Below are 8,930 nucleotides of genomic sequence, written 5' to 3' on the forward strand. Positions count from 1 at the left end.
CATACATACATACATATACATATACATACATATACATATACATATATATATATATATATATATGTATGTATGCATACATACATACATATATACATATACATACATACATACATATACATACATACATATATATATACATACATACATGTATGTATGTATATGTATATATGTATGTATGTATGCATACATACATACATACATACATACATACATACATACATATATATATATATATACATACATACATACATACATACATACATACATACATACATACATACATATATATATATATATATATATATATATATGTATGTATGTATGTATGTATGTATGTATGTATGTACTCATCTAGACATGACAAAACCTTGCGAGGCTTCACAATACAGTTTCCAACTCTCATGCATGGAGGAATCAATAAGCGGGTAGTTTTACGTGTTTTCTCATCTTTTCTCATGTGAAAAAGCATATTTTTTCTCTCTTTAATTTATGTTATGCAGAATTGTTACATAGTTTTCTTGTAGCACCACATTTTTTATTCTCCATGGAGCCTACACTTTTCTTTAATGACATGTTGGATCATGAGGATAACCCTCAACCCGGTGGGGGGCCGATTAAGGTCGAGTAGGAGAAAGAGGTTAAAGGTGTAGAAAAATCTTACTTTGAGGAGGAGATGGCCAAACTCCTTGCCGACTTGCGGCACGACTGATATATAGTTGTGGGATTAAGTGTCACTCTTACAGAGGGCAGTTCTTGGATCAGCCCATACTCCAAGTACGGTGACATTCGCGCCTTCTTTCATGACACTTTTGCGAGCGAGAAGGAGAGGGCACACGAGGTTGTAGACTCCTTGCTTAATCAGTGGAATGTTCTTTTCAAGTTTCACCCTTTCCTAGATAGCCGGAAGATTCAAATGGTGAGGAGTCTCCTGAAGGGGAAGGCTCTTACCTAGTGGAGAGAACTTAGAGATAAACCTAACACTTGGGTAGATTTTGAGGCATAGTTTCGTGACGAGTTCCTCCAAGCTGAGGATAAGTTTGATGTTGTGGCCAAGTTTAAAGACTTGGATATGTGAACAACATGTCATTTGACACGTATTTACAAATATTTAGGAAATTATAGTCTTGAGCAAGGCACATGGATGCTAGTAATTTATGCGACTTCTTGATCCACGCGTGGACTTACACAAGATCACAAACTCTAGGTGAGAAATAACCATAGTAGGACGCTTGAGGATGCCATCGAGTATGCTAGAATTTATGAGGAGACCATAGCTAGCTAGAATAAAAAGCAGGTCTCTCAGAAATCTCACACTCCAAGTTGTTTCAAGCACAGCAGGGTTCCCAATGTAAACATAAGTTTAGGTTTAAAAAGGCTTCACAAAGTAAAATTCAAACCTAGGCTTTGGGTGATTACAATCCGAAGAAACAGAAAAAAACCACCAAGGTCTTCAAACTTTCTAAGATGGCGGGTGCTTCATTTGTAGTCAAAAGGGCCATATGAGAGAAAACTATCCATAGGCAAGTGGTTGAAGTAACCCTAGAATCTCTTTTATTATACTACAATTCTAAATCACAATGCTTGCATGGTATGTAACTTCAACATGTCGGTCTTCAATCCTAATGATCTTATATGGATGTATGGACCGTTATTGGGGAATCCTCTGCACATTCTTTTTGACCTTGATAGTTGTAATGAAGTGGGCTTGGAATTAGACTCAAAGAGCCCATGGGCATAGATATGGCCGGGCAAGTATGGAGGCCTAACATTAATGAGTGTGAAATGGTGGGCAAGTATATAAGTGAATATTGTAACTATGGTTATAATAGACTTTTACTAACATACTTTTATCAATGAATTGATACTTCTTGGAGCTTCATGCTTCTTGGTTATGGTGGTACTCTCTTGAGTGCATGTGGTACTCCATCATGAGTGTTTCTGGTACTCCATTATGAGTGCAATCTTCTCTCTTTATTTTCCCCATCATTACAGTGGTATCAGAGCTTCTTCATTGCATTGGTATCAGAGCCTTGTCTTTGATCCATGATTTCTGAAAATTTCAAAAATTTCTACATTTTCTTGATTTTCTTGGAGTTTCTTGGGAATTTTCTTAATTTTGATTGAATTCTTGATCAAGAAATGAGGCATAGGAATGCTTAGGTCATCTTGAATTTTTGATTTGGGTAAAGTTGTGGGGTCATGGGTTGGTTGAGGACCAATTTCTAAGGCGGCCGTCCCAAAATTTGAAAGGGGGATCAAAATTGGGAAAAAATTAGTGGTAATCTTGATTAATTTTACCTAATCCAAAACGTTTTTTATTTACATGTCTGATTTCTGAGGGTAATAGAGCTTTATTCCTTTGCCATTAATTAACATCTGTCTAGGGTTTTGATGAAGCTTTTCATGAGCTTTCAAATGAACCTCGAAATGGTGCTTATTCATGGTTGATTGTGGAGATTTCTGAGGACTGAATCGAGCATGTTTGCTGCTCATTTTGCTGTGATTCGCTGCTTGTTTTGGCTGCCATTAGAGGCGATTTCATCTACATTGTTGCTTGGCTAAGCTTAAGCTAAAGTTTAAGCCTTGTTGCTGCGTTTTTCTACAGCAAACACAGGCGCCATTTCTTCATGCAATGAACCAGCGTTGCTGCGTTTTTACTACAGCCGGGAATCAATGATTTGGCGGGCCGTTTGATCTACGTTGGATTATTATTTCTTCGTGGATATGACGCTTGTAGTTATGGAGATCAATGCCGTTTTGCTGCTGTGAAGACATGGATGATTGCGCATGATTTTGCCTTTTGCGGGTGCTTTTTGGAGCTCTATCAAGTCAATGAAGGTGGTTTCATGGCTATGATGAAGGTGTGGACTTAGCTATCAAGATGCTACATTCTTGGTAAGTCTCAATGGCTTCATTTTTGACGTTTTCATGGTTACAAGGGTATGATGCTAATGATGCTTGATGGTCATCATTAAGTTGTGAGCAACAATGCTTCAATGCCTTTTTACATTGCAATGGGGCCTTCATGGAATTAGAATGCACTAAGTGACATGGGAGGCATGAATCAATATTTGGATTGGCATATGATATGCTTATGTGAATGCATTTTGATACATTGGTGCATCTTGGTGAAATTGGAATATATTGATTGGCATGGAAGGCATAAGTCAATACTTGTAAAATGGCACATGGTATGCTTATGTGTGAATGCCTAATACACATGTACATGGAGGTGTTGCTTGCCCATGTGTTTGACATGCCTATGTAAGAGGCATACATGTGTTTTTGATTGATACTTTTGGAGCCACATGGTGTTGTGGAAGACATTTGACATGAGGGGATTGATATTATGATATTGAGCATGAGTTCATGATTAAAGCATTTGTAAGTGATTCCATCCCTATACTTTGGATTGTACACCATTCTTACACACATTGTATCCACTTTGATTCATAGAATCTAGCATGTGTGTGAGGGTACCTTTGGCAATGGTGGAGAGGCCAAGGGGGAGCATGGCATGAACTCTCCTTGTTGTGAGTGCTTTTGGTAATTTGTAAAGAGGGGGATTAGGTACATGGTGTGAAGACTTGGCCCCAACCTTTGCCTTGAGGCTTGAACTCGGTAAAGAGGTGGGAAGGCTTGGCCGGGAGATCGACAAGCAAAAGCTCTTCATTGACACGGCCTACATCAACATTTTTACATCGACATCATTGATTATTGCATGTGGGCAATGGGGCCTTTATGGAAGACATTGGTCATTTGATTGGAACTAGATCATGAATGGATAGTGGGCAATTGCTTTTGTATTTTAGTTGAGATTTGGGCCAAATTGCGAGGAAACTATGGCAAAATTTTTGTGAAATTTTCGCACTCTACAGTGGGCAAAGAAGTGCAATTTAGTCCCAACTCACTCAAGATCTTTCAAGGGCCTTTGGAAGTCTTAAAAGGGTGTCTTAAGGCACTCCTAACTAGCTATCAAGTGGTGGATTCGAACACCATCTCAGGGTACAAAGTGGACAGTTCTGTCAAGCTGAAAACCCTAATTTAGTCAAAAATGGTGCAGACTGAATTGAAGGTGTTTACATAGCTTGAGAACACTACTAAAGAGCTTTCCAATGAGCCAACAAGTTCTCAATTCCGTGACCATATGGATGGTCAATCCTCATAGTTGACTTTTAGCTAAAAGTCAAAACAAAGAGGTATAGAAGTGTTCGAAGTGGTGATCTAGGGTGATAGAAGTGTTCTTCTTATCGAGACAAATGTGGCAAGCCTTTGATCTTTCAATTCCGGCATCGGTAGCACCAAAAACCTTCATTTGGTACCATGGGTGACCGTGAACAAGATGGACTGCCTTTACATAACATGAGTAATCATATGGGAATGGGGCATGTAGGGCACACAAGTGGAAGTGCACAAGTTTCTTTGGAGCACATTACTTTGGATATGCTAAAGGTTACTATCACTGAAGCTATGAAAGATGCACAAAGGGATATTTGCTTCCCAAATAGTGAGCTTTTGAGGTAAAACAGTGAGCATATGCGACAAAGCAATGTTCTCATGGAGCAAATGTCCAATGGTATGAATGAGGGCTTCAAGAAGCTTGGTGATGGGATAAATGAAGTGCAAAGGTGTGTAGAAAAGATTGATACTTTCCTTGATAGGACAAGAGGCTGGTCACAACAACCACAAAGATCACTTCCAAATCCATCATCTTGTGGGCTTAATCAGCATGGAAAGGTTGAAATTAAGGTGGGAACTTCCAATGGGTTCAATCAAAGTATGAAGACAGCACTTCAAGAGAACCCAAAAGATGTTTCTCATGTTGATTCACCATTGTCAAAGCCCTATGGAAATGAGAAAAAGCATAGGCAAGATTTGATGGAGTCAAAACAAAAGGAAATAGCCATAATTTCCAATGAAGATAACAAAGATAGATATGCACGATTATATGATGAGGTCATACACTCCAAGTTACCAAAGTCCTTGGCAAAGGATGAATTTGTGGATCATATGATTTCGACTCCTATTGGAAGCTTATGGTTTAAGCATGGTGAATCATTTGTAGAAGCTTTGCTCTCTTTTGATGGGGAAGGAGTCACTTGTATACATCTCAAGGAATGGATTCGCAATTGGGATTCCTACTTTTGTGCATTTCCATGCAATGAGGGCGACAAAGTGAAGCAAGTGACATGCAAATTTGGAGGCAAAGCTAGACAATGGTGGCTGCAAGTAATGTATGAGTACAAATGGGATTGGGAAAATTTAGCCTATGAAGTGGTACAAAACTTTGTGGCTACTCAAAGAGCAATGGAGCTTTAGGAAAAAATGCATGCCATTATTACATGTGGATTCATTGCCTAAGTATGCTAAGGAATATTGGTACCTTTCCTTCTTTGTGCCTAACATTGAGGAGAAGGAGATCATAGGTGGATTTGTGCAAAAATTAGGCAAGGAGTTCATGCAAGTGGTCCAATGCATCATGGATATTGACAATGACATTGCTCTTAATGAGATCATGTTGTTAGTGGAGCTCTTCTACAAGCCTACCCCGTCTATACATGGGTTTTCTACTAGGAGTTCACTTCAGTCCACATCTCTTATTGGAAGCCATGGCTATGGTGATGATGGAGATGCTAATGATTTGTGTCAAGTGGCTTCAATGCATGTATAGATGACTGAAAATGAACGAGTGGACAGCCATGAAGATGCAAGTGTTCATGGGAAAGACTAAGAGCAAATGCATGGATCTTTTCTTGGGGAGAATTGTATGGATAAAGATGAATGCAATGACACTCTTCTTGATAAAGGAGACAACTCTTATGAAGATCTTCATGGTGTTGCATTGCATGAGGGATTTGTGGTTACTGACCATGAAGATGTGGCATATGATGCGGATTCACAAAATGAGGGTGTGGATGAAAGTAATAATGTGGTTAATGAGATGATCCTTATGATGACATTTATGAGGAAAATGCTTTGGGTAATGATGATGATAATGCTTTGGTTTATGGAAGTGATTCATGGGTGGATTTTGATGGTGGATTATTGGTTGGTGATGACACTTCCAATCATGATGTTTCATGTCCATTTGATCTCGGTATACACGGCAAGATGCTTGATGTGGATTCATTTCCATATGATCGGGTGGACAGCATGCATCGCCACTTGAAGTGGAGGGATTTCCATATGATTCGGGTGGACAACATGCATTGCCACTTGAAGCGGATGGATTTCCATTTGACCTGGGTGGATGCTATGCATTGCCATTGGAAGTGGAAGGGTTTCCTTTTGAATCGGGCATCTTTGGAAGTTAACCTTATTGATGGGTACTTGGTGTGGGTCACCTATTGCCTTATGCTTGAGTCTTCATGGAATAAGTACAGCTGTATGGTGTCTTGGAAAGCTATATGCATGGAATGGGATGATGATATGAAGGATGCCATTGCTGTAAATTTACTGTATGGACAGCCATGGTCATTGGTGTACTTCACCACTCATCAATCAACACTCAACAAGACTTCATGGGCTTATGGATATCATAGAGAGAAGTCCATATGTACATCAAATAAGTGGACAGCTCTATGTGGAGTTCTTTTGTGTGAAGCACTTTGGAGATGCAACAAATGTACTTCCGCATTCATGAGGGAAGTCAAGAAGATTCCAAACAGCCCATACATTGCTCCATACATGGTTTTGAGGACGAAACCTTTGGGTGGGGATGGTTTTGAGGACGAAACCTTTGGGTGGGGATGGTTTGTAATGAAGGGGGCTTGGAGTTAGACTCAAACAGCCCATGGGCATAGATATGGCCCGGCAAGTATGGAGGCCCAACATTAATGAATGGGCAAGTATATAAGTGAATATTGTAACTATGGTTATAATAGACTTTTACCAACATACTTTTATCAATGAATTGATACTTCTTGGAGCTTCATGCTTCTTGGCTATGGTGGTACTCCATCTTGAGTGCATGTAGTACTCCATCATGAGTGCATGTGGTACTCTATTATGAGTGCAATCTTCTCTCTTTCTTTTTTCCATCATTATAATAGTACTCATAAATTCATTAGACTTGTGCATAAGTTAAGAGTGGAGATGCAACCAAGCAATCATGTTTACCATGTGAACTCAATAAACATTGGGGCATGGGGATAGATTTGGGACCGGCGAGTTTCTCTGTCTTACCGATCTCCATTCAAGATTATACAGAAGCACTAGATTTCTTGATTATGGATCTAGATGGCGTTGATGTTATTCTAGGGAAGGAATGGTTTTGTAGCCATGATGTTTATGTTGATTGGAAGGGTCATAATTTCTCCTTAGTTATGGAGGGTCTCCCTATTTGTCTTTAGGGTGATTTTGTGGTCCCACCCTCTACTTTTATAAATTTAGCAAAAGAACATAATATTATTTGAAATTCAAATTATGAAGTGTATCAGTGTGTTCTTGATCCCCTTTAATCTAATATTAATTGTAGTTTGAATATAATTAAGTTAGATGCTTGGGAGACACAGGCTTTAGCAGACATGAAGGCAGATTTTGTTGATGTCTTTCCTGATAAATTTCTTATGGTATGCCACCTAGTAGGTCAGTAAATCATAAGATTGATTTGGGGTCTCAACCTAAGTATAGCACCTTATAAAATGAGCCAATTGGAAGAGGACAAGATTGGAATAGCCTTAGATGGGATAGATATGTAGGAGAAAAACTCCCTGGGGAGCTCTAGTGCTTTTGAAGCACTAGAAGGATGGTACTTGGCAGATGTGTGTGAAGTATGAAAAGTTGAATTGTTTACGATAAAGAATAGTATCCTCTTCCTAGAGAGCGGATGATTTGATAATTAGTTTGCAGGGTGTTTCTGTCACAGGACCTCATGTACTTCTTAAAGAATTAATCAAACTCACATACACATCAAGGAACAAAAGCATAGACTTGAATCAAATTGCCAAGATTAAAGCATAGCATAGAACATGAATATAGAAAGTAACTTAATTCATGGTTATTTGCTATTATCAGTTTTTTTAATTAATTATACAATTGAAGAGAGGTATTAGAGGAAACATTTATCAACCGATATTTGGTCACGTATATATAAAGAATACCCTATCAAAGATTCTCAATGGCTTCTTGATCATGCCCTCGCTACCTGTTCATCCTTGATTGCTTCTTATTATAGGGATACTTGTCCATGATTATTTATAATTTTGTGACAACTAAGGACAATTGCTTGTCATCCCCAGGGCATGTTATGAGGATGTTGCAAGTTGCAAGCTTGTACCTACATACAGGGATAGGCAAACGTCTACAGAGAGTATAAGTTTCTTTAATTTTTTTTCTAGTATGGTTTAATTATTTCATGAGAGAGAGAGAGAGAGAGAGAGAACTCTATTAAACGTGTTTTGGAAGAATTGCAAGTTCTTTGGATGAAGCTCTCCTTTCTTTCTATATCCTCTTTTCTTCTCCGATAGGATGAGATGATTTTTCCAAAGATATTGGTTGTACCAAGTTACTTCATATCTTAATAAACCATTGAAATACTCATGTGTGGGACCAGGTCTCACACATGGGGAGGCAAATAGGACCCAATATGGAGTTTATGTCTTTCTGCTTTATTTTTGCAAATTATTATTTGAAATGAAAGTTTGATTATTTTGATTTCAATCTGCTCCATTGCACAACAGTACTCCCCATGACGAACCCTATGTCACAATGCCTTCTTGTACTCTAGTGATGCACGACAATGCTCTTGCCAAAACATCTCTATCATCGCCCTCATCTCAAGGTCCAATAAATGACTGCATCTAAGTGCACGACCACTAATAGCCCATAGAGCATCCTCAATCCCACTTTCCAAGGTCAGTCTCCTCACAAACCCTGCATGAAGTGCCTGCCGATGATGAATCGAAAGTATGTGAGAAGTGGCATGATGC

Source organism: Cibotium barometz, chromosome 4, assembly GCF_041138505.1.
Source record: "Cibotium barometz isolate CiBa-2024 chromosome 4, ASM4113850v1, whole genome shotgun sequence".
Taxonomy (NCBI): Eukaryota; Viridiplantae; Streptophyta; class Polypodiopsida; order Cyatheales; family Cibotiaceae; genus Cibotium; species Cibotium barometz.